The 26,876-nt window shown below is 44.8% G+C and overlaps 1 protein-coding gene across 7 annotated transcripts in view; it reads left to right on the top strand.

The window, feature by feature from the left end:
- Positions 1-26,876, top strand: part of Apbb2 (amyloid beta precursor protein binding family B member 2) — a 315,732-nt gene that overhangs the window by 103,265 nt on the left and 185,591 nt on the right. Inside the window, exon 1 of one of the 7 annotated variants that reach the window (XM_051165206.1) lies at positions 17,800-17,823. The exons of the other annotated variants lie outside the window; for them this stretch is intronic. The gene's annotated coding sequence lies outside the window, so the exon portion shown is untranslated. Of the gene's footprint in view, positions 1-17,799; positions 17,824-26,876 lie in introns of those variants that run through there. 7 annotated transcript variants of the gene reach the window in all.

The following is a 26,876-nucleotide window of genomic DNA, read 5'->3' as shown; positions in this document are numbered from 1 at the left end:
TTTTTTTTTATTATTTTAAATCAATTCATGTAAGCCAGAACAAGGCCATTAATCATTTGTTTAGGTCGTTTTCCTCACCCCTGGTGAGGCCATTTACCACTGTGGCACTGGGAATTAGGATCTGCTGGGAAAGGATGAAGGAGAAGGCCACCAGGCCACCCGGAGCAGAGGCTTGAGCCTTGGGACCAGAAGTGGCAGGAGGATGGCTAAAGGAGAGCGAGCTAGTGCCAGAGACCAGGGGAAGCACCTTGGAATTCTGCCAGGATATGACTAGGGAGCCGCGGAAATACTTTCTTCTTGTTTTCCAGACGGATTAGCAGTCATTCGTCACCATTTTTTGTATGCAGCAGCGACAGCACGGTGCTCTCCTCTGAGCACCCCTCACGCTGATACTTACGGCCGCGTGGGGCGTCTGGTTTCCGTCCACACCAAGGATTCTGATCTTCAGTCAGTGTCAGGCCCAGGTGGATGGTGCGGACTTCAGTGCCTCTTCTTTAACAATGAAGAGGGAGAGCTTTGGTTTCGAATACTCATGGCGAGGTTGAATCTGTGGATGGGCTTTCTGATGATAGCATTGGATTATTAGTCATCACAGATGCACACGTGCAGTATTCTAGGCAGTAACTTTTGAAATACAAAAGCCGGGGAACTTCAAAATTGTTTGCCAAAGCAATCAGCATGCATTTGTTGTGATAAAGTCTCTGAGGGAACCCACCTTGGACAGACTGATTTTTCTGGAACCCAAACTTCCCAAAAATTTCTTTTTAAAAAGTAATAATAGCATAATCAAAACATGTGCTTTACCTCTTCTGTTTTTTAGCATAAACTAAACATGAAGTTTTTTTTTTTTTTTTTTTTTAATGTAAACTGAATACGGAGCCAATAATTTGAGAGGGGAACCCTTGAAAATACTTTAAAAAAACAAGAGTAAGTCTAAAGTATAGGGTTTTGCTTTGTTTTTTGTCTATGCTAGCATCTTGGGCTACCAGCTGTATACTTTGCATAGCAAGGACATGACTTTTAATTACTTATGGACCTGCTAAAAATGCCTTGGTAAGTTTGTAAGACCCCCAAACATAGTCAGTAGCTTTATAAAATATTTTTAAAATGTACTCTTTGGCAGATTTGTGTGTGCATTTTATTATATCGTCTCCTAGTTTTCTTCCTTTAGCTCCCTCTAGACCCACTCTCCTTCCCAAATGCCCCCTTTACTTTCCTGTCTTTTTTCGTCCATGGCCCATCCAAGTTTAATCAGGGTCGCTCGCTTGCAGTGAGTGTAGGTGGTGGCTTATCTTCTGGAGCATGGGCAACTTAACCAGTGGCTACAGTGCCAAAGAAAAATGACCTCCCCCTTCCTCCAGCAGCTTCTCGGCTACAGGAGAGGCTTTGTGAGCCTGCCGCGTCTGTGCTGGGGTTTTGACTGACTTGATCTGTGCACGCAGCCATAGTCACTGTGAGTTCCTGCGTGCAATGGCTTCTCCTGTCCATTGTGCTCCCCCCCCCATGCCCCCCTCCCCACGCTTAAGTTCTTCTTCTTACTTGAGGGAATTCCCCAAGCCTCCGGGCAAGGTGTATTTACTAGTTTTCAATCCTCGGCACTTTCTTAAGCATGAAGAGTCGCTGTGAGCACAGGTAAGTGAACTCACTGCAGGCGTGGCAGATGGCCCCGAGTTGACCCTTGACTTCACTGTATCTTCAATACCCAGTGCTCATATGAGGTTATGGTGTGGGATCCAGTTAGCACAGTCATGAGTGAAAGGCCACTGTTCGGTGCACATGGATCATCTTGGAATTAGCCGAGCGTGGTGGCACATCCTATCATCCCTGAATTTGAGAAATGAAATCTGGAGGGACTTGACTTCAAAGTGAGACTGTTTCAAAAATGTTTAAAAATTGTTGTTGTTGTTGTTGAGAAAATTTCAATATAGCCAGACTAAACTTTGCTTTCTGCTTTAAGCTCCCCAAGTTAGGTGGGCCTCCATCCGGCCTTGCCTTTGTCTGATCCTGATCGTATTTGAAGGCACTCTATCCAGAACACAATGCCTTTATTCAGGACCAAATCTCGGGCACTCGGGCAGCTTGGGTATAGTAAATAGTAATATCCAAACTGAGAAAGACTCTTTCATCTGCACTTTACTAACTCCCCGACTGTTGTGGCCAGTAAAAGCAGATTGTGTTTTGGCCTCTGTGGTGGTTTTATATACTTTACACACCCCTGCTGGGACTGTGTTTGACTTTGACTGGGAAGCAAAATGCTTGGAAAGATGTGGCCTCCCTGCTGGGCTCCTTACTTGACTTTGGATGACAAGGAAGCTCTCTGTGCTCCTTGGCTAGTCTCACAGGTGACATTAAGATTGGTGTCAAAGGAGATTTCCCCCAAATTTGAAGAAAATAAAAGTCACCTTGTTCTAATTCTGGTATCTGAAGCCAGCAGGTTTTCAAATGTGTGGTTTTTTTTTCCTTCTCATTTTTTTTTTCTAGGCATAAATACTTATAGGTAACACGGGGACATTTTGTGAGTGTGTTTTTTTGTTGCTTGCTTTTCCTTAAGATATTTTCCCATCTTAGTAAGCATTTTTTTCACATATTTTAAAAAACTTCATCTATTTTTTAATGTGTATTTACATTTATTAACTTGTTTAAAATAGTTCTTTAAAATTACTTAAAATGTATACTTCTTTGTACATATTCTTTTATATGTGTTTTGAAAACTTAGGTATCGATTGTTAAGGAATGAAGACTTATCCTTTTTGGTCTTTCTTTCTGGCAGTTACAGTGGAACACTCCTGTCAGCTAGAGTCTGTAATGCCGTTGTTATATTGGTCTGTTCAAAATAGTACACTGACACCCCATCTATCTTAACATTATTTGGAGATTTCTCATAAGTGAGGTTATCACATAACCAACCCTTAAGTGTTCCTCGTACCTATGAACACTGGGAATTGAAATCCTTTAAAAAATGTTATTATAGTACCGTGATGTTCTCTTAAGTATAATGACAAAAGACATCCATCAAAATTTAATCTCTCTGGATAGGTCGCACGTATTCACGTATGTGGCTGGCATTGCTCACATCTATTGTACATGGCTCTAAAAACCACATACCATGCGCACCCCATAGGGCTTATGGAGTCCGGGTACGGTGCTTAGGAAATTACGTGACTGTTTCAAGCAAGTAAGAAATAAATAACGCAGTAAGCGTGTGTTCTTGCCGTGCTGTGTCGCTTGCCATTTGTAGTGAGCTCGTGCCTTTAGGTGCTGCGACTTGTGGATTGTTATAAATTGGGGGACAGCGAGCTATCTGAAGTTATACGTTGGGACAGCGGGTATGGATGGGTGTGGCCCAACACAGCTGGCAAATTTAGGTGGCTGGTAGGTGCCTGAGGCTTGAACGGTGCACGTTCTGGGTGCCCTTCCGGCTGGGTGCAGTCTCATGAGGACCTAGCGCTTCTAACAGTGAAGCTGCACACACAGGCTGTGCTAGGGAGTTCTTTAGAAACATCCAGAAGTGCTGCCGCAGGAACCAGCGCACCACATGGTGGGACACAGCGTCCAGGGCACAACGGGCACGTGCGGTCCCCAAGAATGGCTGTGCTAAAAACAGGTAGAGGACGATCTGCCATAAGGATCGACAGTAGATACATGCTGGCGATGACGGTGCCAGTAATAAAAGCGACGCTTATGTTGGTATTTGTGGAGTTGGCTGCTGTTTTGGTTGCTGCCACTTCCTGTCATGGTGCTTCCTGTCTCTTTCTGATTCCCTGATGTCTCAGGGTCTTGTGGCTTGCTCATACATGCGTTTATTATGCCTCTGGCTTCATCGAATACGTGGTCCTAGTGGGAGTAGCCTGCAAAGGTCACAGGCTTTGGGTGTCGTAGGTTACTAGTATCTTCTGTCTTATCTACTCTGTTTGTGGCACTAATGAATTAGTACCTACATATCCCCTCCTGCCGTTGTGGAGGGATGGGGGAGATAACTTATGTGCTAAGTAAGTGTGAATATTTTACATTTGTTTATTGCGCGTCTGCATATGTGTGCAAATGTGCCATGTGTGGCAGACACTTGGAGTCAGAGGACAACTTGGTGGAGGTTGTTTTTCTTTTCCCAGTGCTGTGCACCCTGGGAAATGACCTCAGCCATCAGGCCTTGGTGCTCAGCACCCTCACCCACTGAGATATGTCGCTGGCTCTAAGTGAGGTTACTAGTCACGCAGATTTTTTTTTTTTTGTGTGTGTGTGTGTGTGTGTTTTCTGATTTCAAAGGAAACATTCAAGACTGTCATTTTCACACCTATGGAAGTGAAACGTGCTTAAACGTGTGCATCGGAAGAGCGTTTAGAAGCTCTTTCACCACTTTCTTTAGGTTGTTACCGTTCACTGCTGTTTGCAACCGTCTGTGTTCCTGAGGTGCTCACGTTGGAAGGGAGCTGGTCATCAGGTGTGGCTTCAGAAGGCCTCTGCTATCCCAGGCACAGTATGGTTAGACGCGCAGATCCCCAAGACGATAAATCTTAACACCGTCGGCTGCCAAGAAGCCTTAAGAGTTCCTGCTTAAGGGACGCTAATAAGATGACAGATCAAGTGCCACCTAGACTTTAAAAGCCTTGTTAGTGTACTGTGAACAGACTCAGCCTGCACAGCTCATCACTTAGGAATCCTGATGAAATCGAGTTTCTAATTATGCAGAGACACTCTGAAAGCATCGGGGCATTCTGATTTGTAATTTCTAATCTGACTTTGAATTTAAAATTTTTGCCTCTACCCAGTTTCTAGATATATTTCTGCTGCCCGGCCTCCTTGGGTGATTTCTATTAATGAACAGACTTTTTTTTTTTAAAGAACATATTTTTTTAAAGATTTATTTATTATGTAAACAGTATGTATCAGATCACATTATAGATAGATGGTTGTGAGCCACTATGTGGTTGCTGGGAATTGAACTCTTGACCTCTGGAAGAGTAGTCAGTGCCCTTAACCGCTGAGCCATCTCTCCAGCCCTAATGAACAGACTTTGTGGGAAGGGAGAGCTTGCCTTTTGAGTTTTGTACCAGGGATCTAGGAAAAGCAAAGCCATTTTTAACTTGCATTTTAAGATTCTATGACACTTCTCTCAGAAAGATTTCAGGCTCTTCTGTTTTTATTCATAGTAAATATCGTTTGCTTTACTTTTTATGGATTTTTAGTTTATAAAGGTCTCAGGAGCCCTTTTTGTGGGGAGGAGGGCTCTTTTTGAAACAGGATCTCTCTGTGTAGCCTTGGCTGTCCTGGAGCTCACTTTGTAGACCAGGCCCTGCTTCTCTGAGTCTGGGAACGAAGGCATACGTCACCGCACTTGGCATTACAAAGACTTTTTAAAAGAAACCGTCAAGTGATAAGGATCCAGACTTCCTGCATTGTTTCATTTCTGTTATGTTTTATAGACATGTATGCACACACATACATGCAGCAGGCATGTGTGTGAGGGCAGGCATGTGTGTGCTGCTACACATGTGTAGAGATCAGAGAGCAATCTTTGGTCATTAACGATGTGACCCAGGGATTGAACTCATAGCCTCAGGTTTGCCCGGCACCAGCTTTTACTAGCTGAGCCGTTTTGCTGGCCCATACCTGCATGGATGCTTTGGCTCACAGGCGACTGTCATTTCAGAGGTTTCAGCTTCCCCTCTGGCTTCTGCAGGTACTGGCACACAGAACACACACATAAATGAAAAAGACATCTTTTGTTTTTGTTTTTGTTTTTCAAGACAGGGTTTCTCTATGCAGCTCTGGCTGGTCCGGACTCACTTTGTAGACCAGGCTGGCCTTGAACTCACAGTGCTCCACCTGCCTCTGCCTCCTAGCTGCTGGGATTAAAGGCGTGCACCACCACGCCTGGCTGAAAAAGAAATCTTAAAATAGTAACATCAAACTCATAGACTTTATTACATTTACTATAAATTTAATCATTATTAAATTGTGTATTGTTTTAAATAATGTTAATAATGTAAGACTTAAAATTATGAGGCGTATTTAAATATTTGTATTAAAATATGTCAGTGTACACACACACATCCTATACATATACATGGATGTAATTTCTAATTCTAATTCTTTTCAAATTTCTAAATACAAATCCATCAGAAAAAAGAACTTTGAAAAATTTCACCAAACCCGTTTTTTAAAAATTATTTTAATGAAACATTTGCAGTCGTGAAATAATATTATTGGTGGAAATACAAAACTATAGGAATTTACTTAGCTGAGTATTGTCTTATAATTACATATTTATTTTAAAGGAAACCCTTTGTGTTGTATTTATATTCCATCATGGAAGAATAATTGAAAGACGGCTGTGTTGGAAGGCACCGATCGGGCTGCCGGAAGTGAATGAGAAGACAAAGGATTAATCTTCTGTGTTTTAGGACCCAGGCCTTTGCCGTGGTGTTTTTGTTAGAAGACAGTGGTCCCAGAAAACCATCTCCCAACGAACTTTGCATTTCTTTAAAAGCCAATACAGTCTCTTGTGAAATAATTTTCCTTCCCTATTCCAAAACACTCCCCTTTGGGGACGCATCGCAGTGTTGTTGTGAAAGTTTTATTTCCATCTTGTAGAGGCTTCTGAGGACTTTGGCCTACAGTGGCAAGCTAAAAACACCCCTTGTCTTACCAGAGCCATAGTGGGGCATGCGCATGCGTGGCAGGCAGTGTGTTCCCACTTACTCTTAGATTAAAAACAAAGTCAGCCAACCAAAGTCACAACCGCAAAGGAGGCTGCATCCAGAAAAGTTCTTCTCATGAAGTGAGCTCCCCACACTACTTACAGAGTGGCTAGCTAACATGGAGTGAGCAGGGTGGGATGGGGGGCTGGGTGGGAGAGGGGAGCTCTTCATTTTGAAATTTATTAACGTCATCAGCATCTTCTTTAAACTATTTCGAAAGCTATAAGAGATAATTAAGTGTGCGACTGGCTTCTTTTGGAGGAAATTAAAAAACCCAAACAAATCTCACACTTAAAAAAACACCATCTAGCTGTGGGGTGAGGGTGGATGGGCAGGATGACGCATGCCTTTCATTCCAGGAACCAGGAAGCGGAGGCAGTTGGAACTAGTTCCAGGCCAGCCTAGTCTGCAGAGTGAGTTCTAGGACAGCCAGGCCTACACAGAGAAACCGTGTCTTGAAAAACCAAACCAAACCATCACCAACAAAAACCCTTCCTTTGTATTTGGCATTTGTTATTATTGTGTTTTATTTTTGAAGGGTTTTTTAAAAAAGATTTATTTATTGTATATGAGTGCTTTTATCTGCAGAAGAAGGTACCAGATCTCATTATAGATGGTTGTGAGCCACCATGTGGTTGCTGGGAACTGAACTCAGGGCCTCCGGAAGAGCAGGCGGTGCTCTTAACCACTGAGCCATTTCTCCAGCCCCTTGAAGGGTTTTTAAAATTACTTTTTATTGTTGTGTATGGGGTGGATCAGGGCTGGGAAATGCATGCACCATGGGAGGTCAGAGGACAACGTCTGAGAGCTGTTTTTCTCCTTCCGGGGTGGGTGCCTCAGGGATCTGACGCAGGTGTCAGACTTGAAGGCAGGCCCCTTTATCCGCTAAGCCATCTTGCTGCCCCATAGATCTGTTTGTAAAGCCTTCCTTGTCTACCTGAGCATAATGACTGAGTCACGAGGTCAGGGAGTGAGGTCCAGCCTGGACTAGGCAGAGCAGCCTCTAGTCAAAGAAACAAAAAAGAATAGCAAGCCCGAAGCAGGAAAAAAAAAAAGGTCTTCTTGGTTTCAGTATTTAATTATTTGAGAAAGCGCCTGCCCTGGTGACAGACGGAGACATGTTCAAAAAGTTGCCATGGGCTCTTTGAAAGAACTGAAAGCAAAATTGTTGTGTCATCCTTTTAATACGTATATTTCTATTTTTATGTTACTAGAACAATGTGTGTGCTGCACCTTGTCTATATTTCCCATGAGGCTACAAACAGTGCCCATGCTGGTGAACATTAGCTCCGGCATCGTCTTCAGTGAAAGGGAAACAGTTGGAGCTCAGCCTCTTGTTTGCTTGAAACCTGCCCTGGCCTTCAGAAAGAAGCATGATTGTGGGAGATGCTAGTTTACTTAGAATAGGGTTTATATTCCAGAGTCTCTACAGTGTTTACAGTAACCAGACACATTCTCGCCCGGAGGCTCTCAGGACTAAGTATGTGATCAGAAGTGTGTCACTGGCTGCCGTGTACTGCGCCTGTTTCTTTTAGCACCTTCTGTGGCCTGTTTCTCATAACGGTCTAGGTCATTGCTTTGCTACCCTAAGCACTATACTATAGCTAAACCTGTTAGATACCAGGGTGTCTCTCTCTCCCTCAGCGCACCAAGCCTTAATTTGCATTGTTTTGTAGGTGCTGTGCCTGTCCCAGCACAACACACCACAAGGTCATGTTTAGGACTCTGCTTTGTGCTCTGATGCCCTAGGAAAGCAGAAAAGTGATAGGTTTTTTTATGAGGATGGAAAATGCTGCGTTGCTCAGGGCTTTGGAAAACTAGGGTTTCCTTTATCTACCAAGGGAGCAGCCGTGAGCCGAAACTGGAAAGTGGCCTCTGGGAGAGCTCTAGCTTGTCTGTGCTGCTGTCCTGGGAAGGGGGAAGGAAAACAGCTTCATATAGCTTTCTGAGCTCAGGTGTTCAGGAAATAGAAGGCCAGGAGCTTCTTACTCCCATGGGTCGCTGAGGACCCAAAGGGGAGAAGCAATGGCTGAGTGGGGCTCAGGGAACATGGCTGTATCCCCACCACAAAATCAACCAAGCAGTGGCCAGTGCCAGATTTCATTTTCTTCCATAAATTTCAGTTTGCACAGACACCATGATATATTTTTTTCCAATTTGATAATTTTTTTTCCTCTATGATAGATCATTGGACAAACCAACAGCACTGGATGGGCTCACCATGTAGACCAGATCTTACTCTTACGGTCTGTGGCAGCTTAATTTTGCTCTTCTTTTAAATGAAAACAACAACAACAACACAACCTTGTCTTACGCATCATTGATCGTGAACAAAGCAAGTTGAGACTGCCTAGCACTCACGTAAAACTGGTGTGGTGATGCAGGCCTGTGATCTGAGCACTGGGAGAATGGAGACAGGAGGAGCCCTGAGCTCATTGGCCAGTCCAGCCAGCCAATCAGTGAGCTCCAGAGGCATGAGAGACCCTGTCTCAAAAAACTTGGCAGGGAGTGGTAGAGGAAGATGCTCAATGTTTCAACACACACACACACACACACACACACACACACACACACACACACACACGCACGCACACACACGCACACACACATAAACACAGAAGCAAAGAAAAGGAAGAACCGTCAACACTTGTAGACCATGAAAACCGTTTTCAGGTTGCCTTCCTCCATTGTGAGGGTCATGCAGAAAAGCTCCCGTGTGCTGTGTCTGGTAATCCTTTAATGCTTTGATGAGAAAATTAGATTGGATTGTACACTTCCCTCCTAGCTGTGAGAACTGATTGTTGCTTTCCTGCACTTACAGGCAGATATTAAACTATTCCTTTGATGCTGAGCAGCAAGCCGACTCCAGTGGTATTGTCAGCGCCTGATGCGTATCTGTTGCTTGAATGAACTCTGCTTTGGCAAATTAGATTTTGATAGTTACATTTTGGTCTGGAGCTGCAGAATAGAATGGCAGATGATTTCATTCAGCAAGGTTTCCTGTGTGGCTCTTTATATAACTTGTTTTCAAATCTCACAAGTACCGCAGAGCATTGCAAACTGTTACCTTGTTTATTGATAAGAAAAGTAGTCCATAAAATGTAGTTAGGAATCGTGCTCAATGTCACATTGCTATTAAGTGTCTGGGGGATTTGATTTGGGATGTTGACTGTTCTCTAGCTGTTTTTATAATGGGGTTGCCTTTGTGTGTGTGTGTGTGTGTGTGTGTGTGTGTGTGCGTGTGTAAATGCGTTCTTGTGTGTGTGTGTGCATGTATGTGCGCTTATGTGTGTGTGAATGCGTTCTTATGTGTGTGTGTGTGTGTCTGTGTGTGTGTCTGTGTACCCACATGTATGCTGTGCCTGCATGCAGGGATTTCAAACTTTGGTCCCAGCACTTCTACCCAAATGAGATGCTTTTAAAGGTCCAATATAAGGGGGTAAGGACCTTGAGGAATTGGGATTAATTTAAAAAAAAAACCCTGATTAGCCAGAAGCCCCTCATCTGTCATTTACTCAGTGGATATTTAGTGAGTGGGTGTTTAGTGCCAGATGCTCTGCAGTGTACTGACAATTCCCTGGTAAGACTTTACAGTCAGCCCCTCGCCGAGGTCTGCGGGGCAGGAAGTCTCAGGACAGCCCACGAAGGCCACATTATCTCGGTTCAGAGAATTTAGAACGCTATGTGGAAAGATCACGTCCTTAACAACAGCTTTCGTTTCTCATTCTTTTGAGTCAGGTCATAAAATAAATGGGGAAACCATGTCCTCACTGTGGGTTCAGCTCCTCTGTGGAGATCAGAGTGACACTTGTCTCAGAGATGTAAAATGTCTGGCAGACAAATACTCTGGACAGCGAGCCAGCAAGAAGTGTTCTGAGCTTCCCCACTTTATTGTGGTAACTGAGCCTACTGCCTGGTATATAGCTGGCCCCTGAGGAATAGTTTTGGTGGCTCAGATGGACAGGAAAATAAGGAAGTAAGAGGAAAGAAAGAAAACTCAACACACTAGGAGACACGGTTAGGCTGGGCAGGGGAGGAGCTGAGGGTGGGGCAAACACACGAGCAGATTAACACAGGCGGCAGCACATGGCATTCGATGGCAGACTGCACCTTTACAAATCACGTCTCTGCCCAGGGGGGCAGGTGGGGCGGTGGTCAGCTGGTCACTGGGAAACGCCATTGGCTTTCGGTCCCGCAGAGAGACTGCAGTTTCTAGAGCGGCTCTTCTGGTCTTCTGCCTCTGCAGGAGCCCCTCAGCCCCCCAAATGCACAGCACACTCTTTATGGTGGTTTCCCAGGTTTGAAGGGTGCTGTGTGGTTTCTCAGCGTGCTGCCTGACCGTGCAGGCCATTTCTCTGGTGCAGTCCTAGCTGCACTTGCTCTTCTGGTGTAATTTCTGAATCTGCTTTCGACGATATGTTAAAAAGTGCCTTGCTGATAAAGCCCCTGGAGTACTTTATATCTTAAAATCTTGATGGCGTACAGACAGTTAGCTTAATGTGAATGTATTGTCAGCACAGTGGCATCAGACTAGTGTCTGATATCATTTAACAAGTAGAAAAAAAAAAAAAGGAAAATGCGCAGAGCTAAAAGAGTCCGATGTGAGAGAATCAATTGTTTAAAAGAAAACTGTAATTGCAGCTGGTTGATGGCGGAGCCATCAAGAAAGGGCATCTAAAGGTTATCGGGGGGCGGGAGGGGGGCGGTGTTGTGTGTAGGGAGTTAGACCCACTCCTAGAAACCCTGATTGCCGGTTTTGATTTAATTTTAGTGTTTCCATACCAGTGATGATTTAATGCAGATGCATTTCAAAATATAACATTTTTTAAAAAATAATTTTTTTAGAACAAAGGTTTAGTCAGATTAAAAAAAAATGACTGGAAGGAAAATATTTAAATTAAAAATTTTCTCCTAAATGTTATTTTAAGTTGTTGGGGTTTGTATCAATATCTCACTCAGTGAACTATGCAGTAACTCCACGAGCTTTAACAGACTGTATGTTGGGGTTTTTCCTGCTAGTGAATAAGGTTGAATTGGACTTACAGCTCACATACATGGCTGTGAGCTTTTGTGTTTAGGTAGTGCTTGAATCAAAATTGCAGTATAAGGGTTAGAGAGATGGTACAGTGGTTGTACAAGCACTGGCTGCTTTTCCAGAGGACCGGGGTTCAATTCTCAGCACTTACACGGTGGTTTGCCACCATCTGTGACTCTAGTTCCAGCGGAACCGACACCTTCTTCTAGTGTCGTCTGTGAGCACTTCATGAATGTTGTGCACAGACATGCATACAGGCAGACACTGTACACATGAAATAATAACAGATCTTCTTTTATAACTTTGCAGTACGAGATTTTTGTATTGGGTTAAGCGTATGCTTTTGATTAGCATTTTCATTTTGGTATTTTACATTTACTTTTAGGTCCTGCACTCACCTGTCCCCTAGGGGCTGCCTTCTAATCCGTAGAGTTCAGCTTCTACAAGAAGCACTAGGGATTTGAATAGGAATTACATTGAATTCACACTTCATTTGAGTAGTACTGACATGTAATTAATATTAAGTCTTCTAATCTGTGAGCATAGGGTGCCTTTCCATTCTTCGGCTCTTCCTTAATTCCTTTTGACCATGTAGTAATAGTTTTTAGAGTTCAGGCTTCCCTCTTAGAAAAATATTATTTGTTGTTTTATATAGAAATAAAACTGATTTTTGCATGTACATTTATTTTATACCCTGCAATTTTGTTGAATTCATTCCTCCTACCTTTTTGGACAGGAGTGTGTGTGTGTGTAAATGTTCAAGATATTCTACATGTAAAATAGTGTCATTTGCAAACAGAGCTAAGAATACAACTTGAGTTGGATGTTTTAATTGTTTTTCCGGTGTTGAAAGACACACCTAGGATGATGTTGCTATTGTCTTCCTGAGCCTTGGAGGAGTGCCTCTTGTCCGTGTCATCAGGTGTGACGTGAACTGCGAGCTTCTCCTCTATGTTTCCATTATGCTGAAGTAGTTTCCCTTCCGTGCCAAGTGCCTTGAGTATTTCTATCATGAAAAGGAGTTGGATTTGTCAGTGCCTTTTCTGCATCGGTCAAGATGATTGATGGTTTTGTTTTTTCTGTTAATTTATGGCATAGTACTAGTATATCATATATTAATTGATAATATATATATGATATATGATAATATATATCATATATTAATTGATAATGCATATGCTGAGCTATCCTTGCATTCTAGAAATTAATCTATCATGGTCACGGTGTATAACCTTTTTTATGTACTATTGAACTTGGCCTCCTATGCTGTTGAGACTGATTTGCATTGATATTTATAGAGAGTCTTGAGGTGTGATTCGGTGATAGAGTGCTTACCTAACACACACACACACACACGCGCGCGCACATACACGCGCGCGCACACACGCGCGCGCACACACGCGCGCGCACACACTGTCCTGGGTTTAATCTTCATGTATACATACTTATGTGCATACGCATCTGTATGCATGGTTTATAAAAGATAATGAGGGTGATGCTGTTGGCAGGATAAATTTGAAAGTGGACATGCTAATTCAAAATGACTTCGGTATTCTCTCTCACCCCAGTCAGAATAGCTGTCATCAGAGAACAAGACTGAGTGAAGCAGCGTGTGCTGGTGAGGATGGAGGGAAGGAAATCGGTGCGGTGCGATGGCTGCAGTGCTCAACATGGAGATCCCTCAAAGGGAAAAACATTAGAAGTAGAGCTGCGCCCACCCCTGGGCATATACTCAACGTCCTGTCCCTCCTCTCCCAGAGAGGGTGGGGTGTCTGAGCGTGCTGTGTTCATGCTAACCAGGAAGCAGAATGACTGCAGACTCCCACCAGCAGATGAGTGATGGGACATATACATCCCGGAATTTTATTAAGCCACAGAGAAAGCTGAAATGGTGAAACTTCACAGGAAAATGGACGGCTCTAGAAAGGATTATATTAAATGAGGTTATCCAGACTCAGAAAGACACCTGCTGCCCTCTATCACATGGGAATCTTTGCTTGTAACTTTTACATATAATGGTGTGATTGTGGCTGCTGGACATGAAGCTAAAATGGGGACTGTAAGTGGGGAAGGAGGGGTTCTGAGGAGGTGGGATGGTACAACACAGGGGGGAGAGACAACTGCCTCTGTGGGAGGGCGCAAAGGTGCGAGGTGATGAAGCATATTACTAACTTAAAAACATGAAAATTTAAAAACACGCAGGGGAGCTCGGGCAATAGCTCAGTTGGTAAAGTAACTGCTGTGCTAGCGCAATGGCCTTAGTATGGAGTCCCTTAATACCCATGCAAGCTAGCTGTAGCAGCCAGTGTCTGTAATCAGAGGAGTCCGGACCATTCCGGAAGCTAGCCAGCCACTGCACCAATCAGTGTGCTCCATTGAGAGGCCTTGCCTCAGCAAATTAGTGGTCTAGGAAGACACCTGGCATTGACTGATAGTCTCCACATACATGCCCATACATACATGCACACACACAAACTATTCAAACACAACATTAACACATTTGGTTAACTACAGAATGAAAGTGTCTAATGGCTGTTAGGTATTCTAAAAGGACTCACAGCGCAAGTGTTGGACCCTGGAGTCCAATTCAGGAAGGGGGTCGCCGCGAGAGACCACTCAAGTCACACAGGCTGGAGGTATAGGTAAAGTTTATTACTGACACATCAGAAGTCCCAATTGTTGATGTGTCAGGGTCCTTCAGCACTCGGGAGGTGAAGGACCCCGAGTAGCTGTTACAGGCTAGTTTTTAAAGGCTAAAACCACAAAGCAGGTGGGGTTGCTTATCAAGTTAGAACATATGGACATTAGGACATCTGGTATTGGGAAGCTCTTTGTGGGGGCTTGGGTGTGGTTCTCTAGAGCGGTTACGGAAAGCCGTTGGGGACATCTGATATATGGAAACTTACATGTAACTATTCTGGGAACTAGGTTGGAACTTTTGAAGTTAGCATTAACGAGAACTGGGAGAGGCGAGCAAGGCTGGACAAGCGAACAAGCATCTTGTATTTTACAATTTTACAGTTTCTCACAAGGAATATATAGTGAAGATGGCCTGGCAGCTGATGGCATTTAAAGTAGGATTTGTCCCCTCACCCCCAGGATGATTTTCAGCTGGAACTGGGGGAGTGATCTCTTGGCAAGTCTTTAGGAAAACACCCCAGTAAAGAAATTTGGATGTGTTCACTGAGTTTTTCATTTATCTTCAAACTGTCTTTATAGAGTATGTTGCCTTTGCAACCAACAAAAATTAGCTCTTCTTTGCCACAAAAGGCTTCCTCAGTTTCCAGAGACAAGTGATTACCACAATGAGTTGTTTTCTTTCCCTGTGTTCTCGTCTCTATTAGTGTTATTATGGTGTTTGACTCTTTTATGAAGTCCTTTCAGTCACATCAACAGTTTGTTCTGAGATGTCTATCTGCACTTCTAGCTTGGTCTGCAAAATGTGCCTGGTTAACCTAAGACATGTTCCGATAAGCTGCCTGCCTTCAGCATCCTCGCCCTTGGAAGCGAAGATGCCACGTGCACTGCGCTGATGGATGCAGCTTTTCAGTGGTGTTGATGGTTCACAGCTGAGTGTAGATCTCTGGATGGCTTGGTTTGCATTTTCATTGTCATGTGTAGTTCTTGACCACTGGTTCCAAACAGCCTCTTTTCAAAGAAGACTGAGCCTAAGCAGAAACGCAAAGAAAACTGTGCTTCCTCACCCACTGTTCCTCTGCCCTCACAGTAGGATTCTTGAGTGTGACTCTCTGGCTAGCAGCACTACTCCCATTAGGTGCGATTCAGGGTGCTTCTTGTACAGTCAATAGAGCTAATGAAAAAAAAAAACGCCCTTTACTTACAGCATTCCAGAAACATAGCTTCATCTGTTTTAAACATGATCTTCCCCCTTGGTCCTCTTTTCTGCTCTAGAATGTTAAGAACCACACACGTTTCATCCTTTCCTTCAGAAGACCACTACCACTCTGTTCCTGTGTCTTCTAGGCAGTACAGTAGTCAGACCTCTCACATACAAGTGATGGAGACTGCCTAAGGGCTTGAAGAAGAGAGGAAATGTATTAATGATCCCAGGTGGGCTCTGGGTTAGAAGACCAACTTATAGCCAAATCCATACACTAGTGTTAGTTCTCTGTAGGGTTGCCATTGCCGAATACTACGCATTGGTGTTTATAGTGACACCCCCACACAGACCAGACAGCCAGGGACAGCCATGTCCCTCAGCTCTTGCTGCCTCTGAGCACCAGGTGTTGCTGTTGCTCGTGTCATGTTGTATCCCTGCTGCTTCAGACAGCCTCCTCATACCTGTGACTCTAAATTCCTGGGTTGGTGTAGGCAGAGAGTCATGTGCTCATGCCTTTGTTGCAAAGGACTCTGGGAAGATGAGTATCTGGCCATTTTTGCTTTTATGTTGAAAAGTAAGTTTCTTAGCAAGAATTTCCTAAATATGGGAATGGGGCTCAAATGTACATTCTCTCTCCTTTGCCCGTCAGATCTGGTCCACTGCAAGAAGCTGTAGCGGGGCTTGGTAGAAAAGGAGACAGGCAGTGGCTGGACTGTTCACCCAACTGGAACTATAGTGGATGAACTCGTGACAACAAAGATGGCTGACTTTTAAAAATTACATTGATTGATTTTTGTTGGTGTGGCTGCACACAGACAATGGTACATGTGTGCAGGTCAGAGACCACTTGTAGGAATTAAATCTCTTCTCACTAAATAGGTTTTGGAGGCTGAACTGAGGTTGTCAGATTTGGTGGCAAGTGGCCTTACCCACTGTGAACTGTCTTGCTAGGCAACCCAATTCTCCAGAGTGCACTGGTATCCAAGGGATCCTTTTGCTCTTGCCTTGGTGCTAACTGACAAAAACTGCAACTGTGAAGACCAGTTATCCTTGACTTTTTACCGTGTTTCCCAAAGTAATAAAGTGAAATAAATAAAATTGATTTAGCAGCTTGATTGACCAGAAGGAGCTAACTAGGATTTATTTGTTTCTTTGTAACCAGACAATGAACTTCCCCGTCAGTTTGTGTTTTGTACTTGGGTGGTTTTGTGCATTTCATTGATTTATTTCCAGTTTAAAAAAAATAGATGTGTGTGTGTATGTGTTTTACATGTGTGTGTGGGTATATGTGTGTGTGTGTGTGTGTGTGTGTGTGTGTGTGTGTGTCACTGAAGGCACAGAAGCCAGCAGAGAATATTAAGGTGTCTACTTTTTCTCTCTGCTTTATTTCCCTTGAGACTGGGGGTCTCCTTGAACCTGTAGCTTCCAGTTTATCATCTAGGCTGCAGGCTCCCAAGCCACAGCTAGCTTCCTGTCCCCCATCCAACCCTTCCTCCTCAACGCCGCAGTTCCAGATGCTCGCTGCTGTGCCACCGCGGTTCCAGATGCTCGCTGCTGTGCCACCGCAGTTACAGATGCTCAGTGCTGTGCCACCGTGGTTCCAGATGCTCGCTGCTGTGCCACTGCAGTTACAGATGCTCACTGCTGTGCCACCGTGGTTCCAGATGCTCGCTGCTGTGCCACCGCAGTTACAGATGCTCAGTGCTGTGCCACCGTGGTTCCAGATGCTCGCTGCTGTGCCACCGCGGTTCCAGATGCACGCTGCTATGCTGCCACAGTTACAGATGCTCGCTGCTGTGCTACCATGGTTACAGATGCCTGCTGCTATGCTACCACAGTTACAGATGCTCGCTGCTGTGCCTGGCTGGAGATCTGCACTCTGGTTCTCCTACTTAAACCGCGAACCTTTGACCCGCTGGCTCATCTTCCAGCTCTAAAATTTGATTTTTAAATCGCAGCCATACTGCTTGTCCATCCCTGCCGTATTCATTTACACCATCATCTGGGTAGTTATAGCTGTTTAATTCCTCTAGTTCTTTTTCGGTTATTAACAGACCACTATGTTTATGTTGGAGTTTCTCTTGCTTGTTTACGGTTTGTGATGGTTGGAGTTAATTGCCGTCCGCATAGGATCTAGACTACCCCGTGAGGTGGTCCTCCTGCATGCTTATGAAGGTGATCGTGATGCTGATGCTGAGGTAGAACAGAGCAGCAGTATCCATTGATCATGTGCCGTTTCCTGGTTACGGGTGAGATGTGATCAGCTTCTTCAAGCCCTTGCTGCCTTGACCTCCCTGCTGCGATATACTTGAACTATGAACTAAAATAAACCCTTTTTGTCAGGGTATCTTATCGCAGCAATAGGAAGAGAAGCCAAGACACTGGTTTGCACAATAAACGTTGACTTCCTCTCAAGGAAGGTTTGGTATTAAAGGTTTAGATCTTTTTATTCTTTCTCCCTTACCACCTGCCCTTTATTCTTCAAGGTAGTTATATACTTTCTCGGGTTGGCTCTGTGCTGTATTATGGCTTTTTATTTATTTATTTCCTGTGTATCCTACTAATTTCTGGGTTTTTTTTTTTTTTTCTACCCAGTTTATTTATTGTCAGTTTCTCAAGTAAGGTCACATAGTGGCCCGTCCTACAGGTTTCTGTGAGTCATTTTATGTGACATTTTCCTGGCGTCCTCAGCTTTTGGGCTCCTTCTAGACTGTTTACCCTTGAGGCATTTTGCTCTGTGGTTGGCCTGCAATTTTCCTTCACCCTCATGTGGGAATTCTTGACTGACGTGCTCATTGGGTACCATCTCTATACTGTGACCCTTTGGGAAGGCACATTGCCCAGCGGCTTCTTCAGAAAGTGTGACTGGTGTGATTTTCTTCGGTCTAGAACATGTGAAAATATAATTTATTCCTCCCTTTCATTTGATGTTGGATAAAAAGTAGGAATCACTGTCCCTGAAAAATTTGGAGGGCTTCTGCCATTTTCTTCTCTCTCCCCCCCCCTCTCTCTCCCCCCCCCCTCACTCCCTCCCTCTCTCTCTCTCTGTGTGTATGTGTGTATTGTACTGTGAGGTGCTGTTCCTTACCTTTTTCTTGTATGTGACTTAAAAAAAACCCAAACATTTAACTTTATTTTCATTTTTATTTATGTGTATACCTCTGTGTATGTGCACACTCAGGTGCTCATGGAAGTCAGAAGAGGACATCAGATGGCCAGATCATCTCTTTGGCCACTGGAGTTGGTTGTGGTTTTCGTTGTTTATAGATGGTTGATGATGTGTATCTTTGAGCTTTGCTTCTGAGGTGGACTCTGCTTCCTTCCTAAGTACTTGAATCTCACTTCTGCTCCTCTACACTTGCCTGCTGGTTCTGTCCCATCACTTTTCTGTATGTGACAGTCCTATGGCGAGGCTTCGTAATTGGTGGCACTGTCATGGAATGGCTTTCAGGAGCCTTTGCCCCTAGCTTGAATACTTTGGGCCTTTGTCATGTTTCTTCAGGGAACTCCTCTCATCTCCTCTCCTGCCAGTGCTCTGGGAGCTTAAGAGTGTGCCCCCTCACTCTATGTGGCGCTATTACCCTCCATTGTTCCTGGTCCTTTAGTCTATACCTTCTTGGGGTCCTATGCCAAGAGCGAACATGTATTTTTCAACTGAGGGTAGAGAGGGTAGCCAGCTTCATGCCTAGGGAGATATGTTAACTAGGGTTTCTATTGTGTGAAGAGGCACCATGACCACAGCAACTCTTACAAAGGAAAACATTTGATCAGGGATGGCGTACAGTTCAGAGGGTCAGTCCATTGCCCTCATGACAGTAAACATGGCGGCCTGCTTTGCCAGCGATGCTCCAGTTTCCACAGCCAACCCCTGACCCCTGCCCTGTTCTCATAGCCACATTTCTAGTGCAGCTGTACCCTGAAAGTTAAAAGATCCTGTTCCCGGCTTTTTGATGGCTCTGGTGGGAGACATTTACATTTCTCTGTCCTGGCTTTGAAGAGTCACTCATTAGAGGCCTATTTGTTTTCTGTGTCTTCTAAATTATTTCCACTACTTTCATCTTCCGTTCTTTGGCACCTTCTGGTTTTATTTCCGGCCCCTCACTTTATGTCATTTACGATGGACTGGAAATGCACACATGATTATAATCTGCCACATGCAGCTGAAGTCACAGGCCAATCAGCTTTTGAGGGTTAAGGTTTCTTGGGGACGTGGCTGTCCGGCCCACTGAAGAAGGATTCTTGTGGCTCTTCCTCTTCTCAGGTTTATTCAGAGATTGTTCTTCTACTTTCAGAATGAACTAACTGGAGCATCCTGTGAGGTTGGTGTATATGATGGGCAATGTTGGTTAACACTTCAAGTCTGGTCCAAAGCTGTAAGAGTAATGCCACAGGTGTAATTTTCCAACATTATAGACTGTGGTTCCTTCACCTTAGGGTTGTACAAACACCATCTCAGCATCAGTCTTGCTGAGTTTTCTCCATAAGATGACTTGGGTTGTATCTAATCTAGAAGAAATACTGTTTTCTGAGGACTACTGTCTCTATAGTCCATGCTCTGCAAGCACTGAACTCCCATGAAAAAACACCTCTATAGACTCAATGGAAGAATGCTGGGGAATGCTTCCCCAATACTACGGCAGCGTTCATTCAGAATGTGGTAGTGCCATAGGCTTGCATCACTGGAGGTCTAAACACAATTCCACAATCAGGACCAAATATCTTCTCTCATTCAACCTTCCTCATCAGCCTGAGCAACACATGAGCAACAGTAAGTGGACTCAGCAGAAGACCACACGAGTGTGTGTGTAAAACTAATAATTGAAGAAGAGGTCATGGATTCAAGCTGGAGTGGGGAGATATGTAAAGAGTTGGAGCAGGACCAAGATGAGACTTGACAGCCTGTGACCATATAGTGGGGAGGAGGTCCCCTCGGTCCTAGACCTAGGGGAGGGGAATAGGGTGAAAGCGGGAGGGAGGGAGGGACGAGAGGATACAAGTGACGGGATAACAATTGGGTTGTAATCTGAATAAATTAATTTAATTAAATTTTAAAAAAAGAATTGGGGCAGGGAGAGGAAAGGGTAGAAATGATGTAAATTTAGTACTCACATAGGAAATTATAAAAAAACAAAATTTGAATTAAAAAAAAAAAAAAGACCCTGGCAAATTCTAGGCCCGTTATCATCACTACGTTGTTCTAAAATAAAAAGAGTGATGAATTTCCTGCAGTGCTGAATGTAATTAAGTTGTATCAAGGATTCTTTGACCTTACTCATCTGTTGTAAAACGAGAGGGCAGCCGGTTCCAATTTTAAATGCTTTGAGTCGTGCAGTGTCTGAGTGGCTATAAAGCAGCCTGACCTATGACCTAGCTTCTGATTGAGAGCTGACAGCACCTTAAAGACACCGCTTTGAACACCTTGTGGTCCTTGTTGGTAAGTCAAGGTTGAGGTTCTGGGAGGACTCCTGTTGTCGTCAAGACAGACCCACTCCCGGGGCATCTGTCCCAGGCTGTAGGCTGCTAGAAGCATCTCTGCACTGAGCAGCGGGCAGGAAGCACTTCTGTCCTTAAAAACCAAAATAGATGTTGTTCCTCGTTATCGAGGCTCACACATGCGTGCAGTTTTTAATGAGCCAGGCACATCCCTTGTGGTTTTCACAGATTTAATGATCAGATTATTTAATTCAGAGCTTGGGGGGAAGTGGCCTTGGTAAAAACAGATGATGGGGATGTTGCTGGAAGCTACAATAACAACTTTATTCTCTTTCCTTACTTTTTCCCCCCAATGTGTTTTTTTAATTTATCACTTTTAAGGACTCTTAAAGAGATTTGCTTGCCTTACCTTAGTTTTGGTAGATTTACACTTTTCTCCCTGCTTTATTGCACAGGGGAAGTAATTATTCACAAGAGGAGTTGGGCTGCTGGGTTTCAGGTACATGGAAATCAAGCTGGTTTGTGTGAGAAATGTCTGTGGAACGTTGGATAGCATGCGTCATGCTTCTTTGCTAGTTCTAGAATGCTCTGCCTCTGTTTCTGAAAGGGCAGTAAAGCAAATAAAGAGACAAGCCGGTCATTTAAGGGAAATAAGGGGTGGCCCTGGGGTGGTGTGAGTAGGAGGGGCCACGGGACACTCATGTGTTTGAATGCTTGGCCGCAGGGAGGTGTGGCCTGCCTGTAGTAAGTGTGGCCTTGCTGGAGGGAAAATGTCACTGTGGAGGTGAGCTTTAGGTCTCCTATGGTCAAGCTTCGTCCAGCTATGACCCACAGGCTGTTTCTGCGGCCTTTGGGCCAAGATGTAGAACTCTCAGCTCCTTCCCCAGCACCGTGTCTGCCTGCGCACTGCCATGTTTCCTGCCATGATGACAATGCACTAAACCTCTGAAAATGTAAGCCAGCCCCGATTAAATGTTTTTCTTTATATGAGTGGCTGTGGTCATGGTGTCTCTTCACACCCTAACTAAGACAGCCCCCCCAACAAACAAACAAATAAACAACAGCAACAGATCCTCGCTATGGCTGGTAGAGGATCAGTTTTCAACAGGCAGGAAATCAGGCTCAGCAAGATTCAGTGAGCCAGTGCTGGGTCACACTAATAGAGTCTTCGACATCATTAGAGCACAGTACAACTTTGGGAAAAAGTTATCAGAACAAAGGTTAAGACATGAGCGCATGACCACGTGACCACATGACCACGTGACCACATGACTGATAACTGCCTGTGGCCTCTTCATAAGAATGGGTTCTGTTGACTGAGGAACAGTGCTCGGAATAAGAGGCTAGAGAGGAAGGTTCTGGAATAAGGAGAACAGTGGCCTCTTGCCAAGCACCAGGGATCTCTTTCATGAGATGGGTGCTACTGACTGAGAACAGCCAGCTCAGGAGTCTGGGGATTCGGGCGAAGCCTGGAGCAAAGGACCCACGAGGTTGGTAACTACCTCCACTTCCAGCCTTCCTGGTGGAGACAGGAGTAAATCCTGTCGCTGAGGGGGAAAGCCCGAGAGTTAATCATCCCTGATTTCTCTGGTGCTATCTGTGAGAGCCTTGTGCCTTCTGCATGAAGATGTTTCCCACACTGCTAGGTAGCAGACCTGTTCTATAGCTTCAGCTGGCTGTGAAAGAAGAAACACAGCCAGAAAAACATAACAGACAGTAAAATCTCAAATCTGGAAGTAATATAATTTACATTTCTTTTTGAGTAGTTAAGGACATTTTATTTACTAGCCAAAAAGCAGTGTTTGATAACTATTTGGCTCCGGCCAGCCTAGACCATCTCTTATATTACTGATTAAAATCATTACTGTTGATGTTTTGAGAAAGAACGTTGTTAGGTCTGTGGCTTATGCACTATGTTTCTATTTAATTTTTTCATTCATTTTTTTCTCTCTCTCTAGAGCCTTTGGTTCTGTTCTCAATGGGAGCTTTATAGAGGAGGCATCAGGGGCCCATTTTACAGATGTAGCTTCAAAGGCTAGTTGATCCCCCGCCCCCAATCTCTAATTGGTCCAATGACAAAGCCCTCCCATCTGCAGGTTTCAAGTATGTTCATGGATTTCCAGTGACAGCTCACAGGGCAGCCACTATTTCTATTGTTTTTAGAGACTCTGCTTGCTAAATTTCTCTAAAAGAAGGCTGTGGAAGGACAGGGGTCGCTCAACAAGCACCATCACAGGGCCTGTGTTAGGCCTCTCTGTGTTTGCACCATGTTACTTCAAAGGCTTAAAGACTAACACTGGAATTTTCTAAGAACTAATAAAGTAAGAAAGAAGGCATCTCAGCAAGCTCGCGTGCTCAGTCGGCCTTGCACACTTCAGTCCTTGTTTGTAACTTGGTATGTCAAGCCTTGTTCTCTTCTGCTTCAGTACTGTGGTTTTTACAACCATTGCTGAGTTGAAGAAAAGGAGAGGTTCGTACTGCAGCTGCTGTGTAGCGGGGGCGGGGTGGTGGTGGCAACAGACAACTGACCCCCAAAGCCTAGCTGCCACAGACAGACCGCGGACCAGAGGACAAAAGCTCTGTGTGCCCCAAAGGTTCGGCAAACCCTTCCACGTTATCTCATCCGGCAGCGCACGCGTGAAGTCAAGTCTTACACACTCTGGCTCTGTGGGAGCTCCGCTCTAGGCTGGGGCAACAGCTTGCCTTCTCCTCTGGTTTTTTTGTAGTGTAGTTTTTAGCCTTCTGACTGTCGATTCGTGCTGTGTGCCTCATGGTAGAAGAAACGCAGCTCCCTCCTGGTCACGGCAGAACTGTGCCTTTTCCTTTGAGCCGCCTGTGTTCATGTCCTAACACAGCAAAATAATTAGTGGTGTCATCGATGACCGTGCGCTACCAAACAATGACTAATCATGCTTTGAATTCCCCGAGAAAAGCATTAATCCTCTGTGGTTGAAATGAAACCCATTTGCTGCCAAGACAGATAGTCATTCAACTACAGTGAAAATCTGGACCATTCTCAATGGTGTACTTCTTGAGATTTTTAAAAAGCAGAAGTCTTGCCACATTCTTAACAGCAGAGTATTTCTGGGTTGTGATTTAAGGTCAGTAACTCCAAGTACTTACACGGGAATACTATTTTGAAATAGTTAATCGAGGACCAGCAGTAACTAGGCCTGTTGACATATTTACTTTGAAGAAAATTCTTAGCATTTTTGCCCCACGTCAGCACAATAAGAGTTTGCAGGAGATGGGGGGACACATTAATGTACTTGTCAAGGATTAATGACCTATTAGAACATTTGTGGTGGGGAATATGTTATGGGTAGTATCATAAATACGGCAATTAAAAAGCTGCACACTCAACACTCTGGACTGGTGGATAGATTCCTTTCACCCCTGGCTTGCATTCAGCTGAGCAGTGAGTGTTTCTCCTGCTCCCTTGCCTTCTTGAGAGCGGAAAGGGGGAACAGCTGTCTCAAAGCCTTGGTTCTGTGCTGCCAGTGAGCGCCACGGTCAAAGCGCAAGCCCACCTGAGCACTGGAGAAAAGTGTGTGTGTGTGTGTGTGTGTGTGTGTGTGTGTGTGTGTGTGTGTGTGTGTGTGTGTGTGTGTGTGTGTGTGTACACCAACGTGGCAGAGTCAGACTAGAAAGATCAAGTTACTTTCTCATAGTTTAGGGAAAACAACAACAAAAACCAAAACCTCAAACCCAAAGAACCTATCACATAGTGCATCCAAGGAAACGACCCCTCACCTTTGAAAGCTCTGTCACTGAGGTCATTTCTGGACAGATACTGCAGTGTTCTGTGCAATATGTGAGGCATGCTCCATAGGATCTGCGATGCCTCGGAGCTTATGTGTTGTTAGAAGGGAAACTGTACTATAATCGCACACATATTAGGGCAGAAACACAGCCCGCGCCTGGGGTGAATTTTCAGAATGTTCGGGGTGGTGAGGCTTGATGCTCTCCTCGCTGTTTTATCTTGTGGTCCCCATGGGTTAAAGCCAGGCAGCGTGAGATGAGGGTGAGCATCTGGGAGGAGAGGCACTGGAGCACTAGAGTGATGACCCTGCACTGCAGCAGGGTAACAAAGCAGGCAAACAGATGTAGCCTGCAACTCCTGTCCCTCTGTTTGCTCACAATCTTTGCACCAACTTGTTTCCTGTTTAAAGAGCATCTCTCTATGATCTTGGAGACCAACTTTGTGCTATTTATTTATGAATTCATAAAAACTCTCTTTTGTGTAAAATAAATGTAATTGGATGTGATTTACAGTTTTCCTTTGAGTCAGTGAGGGTAGGACAGCAGGCTGTTTCTCTTCTCACCGTTTAATTGGCCTCCTTGCCTCTTAGTTGGGAATATTATTCAGGAATATACTGGTTTATTGATTCATTCTACATTTATTGCATGCTGACTGTCTTCCATGCTCCAGGGATAAAAAAAAAAAAAATGACCTAGTTAGTGGCTTCTGCAGGCTTTGGTACCAGTTGTGTGGTGGCTGAACCCAGTGAGAAGCACATGGAGGCTGTCACTGCAGTGGTGGCCTGGATCTCATGCCCGTACAGAATAGGCAAAACCAGTAGACTATCCCCAGGGCGTCTGAGATCACAGAGATTGCCAGGAGACTGCACATCTGCTCCTCAAGGTATTTTCCATTGTTTGGTTTCTAATGAACCTTCCTGCTTTCGCCGCCGTTACTGGCATTTCCTCCAGCAGCTGAGTTGCTCCTGCCATTCCTATTCCGCAGGGAAAAGCCTGAGGTGGGATTGTGTGGGGGCAGTGCCTTGGTTAGGGTTTTATTGCTGTGAAGAGACAGTGTGACCACAGCAACTCTTATTAGGGAGAACATTTAATTAGGGCTGGCTTACAGTTCAGAGGGTTAGTCCATTTCCATCCTAGCAGGAAGCATGGCAGCGTGCCGGCGGACGAGGCGCTGGAGGAGCTGAGAGTTCTCCATCGGGATCTGAAGGCAGCAGGAAGAGACTAGATGGTCCTACACTGGGTGGAGAGACCTCTAAACCTCCAGTGACACGTCCTCCAACAAGGCCACACCTCCTAATAGTGCTACTCCATTATGGCCAAGCATTCAGACACAGGAGTCTGTGGGGGCTGAACCTATTAGAACCAGCGTAGGCAGTTTTAAAGGCGTTGGTCTGGGAAGTCTCCAGCAGGTGCCACTGTCCACTCCCCCTCCCCACTCTTGCTTTTATTTGCCTGTGTTTGCCTGCTGCTGCCAAGGCTGGTTGTGCTTCTAGGTGTCAGGATCGGAGTGGTTCACAAAGACAGGCGGATAGTGAGCCATAGCCACGGCTGCGGCTAGTGAGACTAGAAGCAAACCTTGGAACATGGAGACACTGGCACCCAGAGCCTAAGGTTGTTTTAGGGAGCACTTTCGCCCACGCCATTCGCCCACACGTTGCTGCGTTATTTCTGCCAGTAAATGCACTTACCGGCTTCCATAGATACGGGCATGTGTGTTTGTTTACCTTTGAACGAGGTCGAGTGGTTTTCATGGGGTTGGGGGATGGGTCGCATTCCAGAGACCAATAATCACATAAAGAGGCAGAGACAGTGTCCAAGAACCACTGAAGGGCGGTGGGCAGAGAGAAGACCGCACGGTTCGTGCCAAGAGACAGGCTCTAGCAACAGACCAGGAAGCAGAGACCAGGCTACAGAGGTGGAAAAGCACCTTGGGACTCAGAGACGAATGAAGACAAAAATGAAAAAAGAAATACTTTTGACATTTGACAAGTCACTGGCTGTCTTGACTGAGGACTGGGTGGGTGGCATGGAGGACACAGATGGAGGACAGCATCAACCGAGTAAGCGGAGAAGCATGCAGGACAGGCCGCTTTGTAAGAGCTCGGTG

This window comes from Acomys russatus, chromosome 22 (assembly GCF_903995435.1).
Source record: "Acomys russatus chromosome 22, mAcoRus1.1, whole genome shotgun sequence".
NCBI lineage: Eukaryota > Metazoa > Chordata > Mammalia > Rodentia > Muridae > Acomys > Acomys russatus.
Note: the sequence above shows the minus strand (reverse complement) of the source record. Positions and strands in the feature narration are given on the sequence as shown.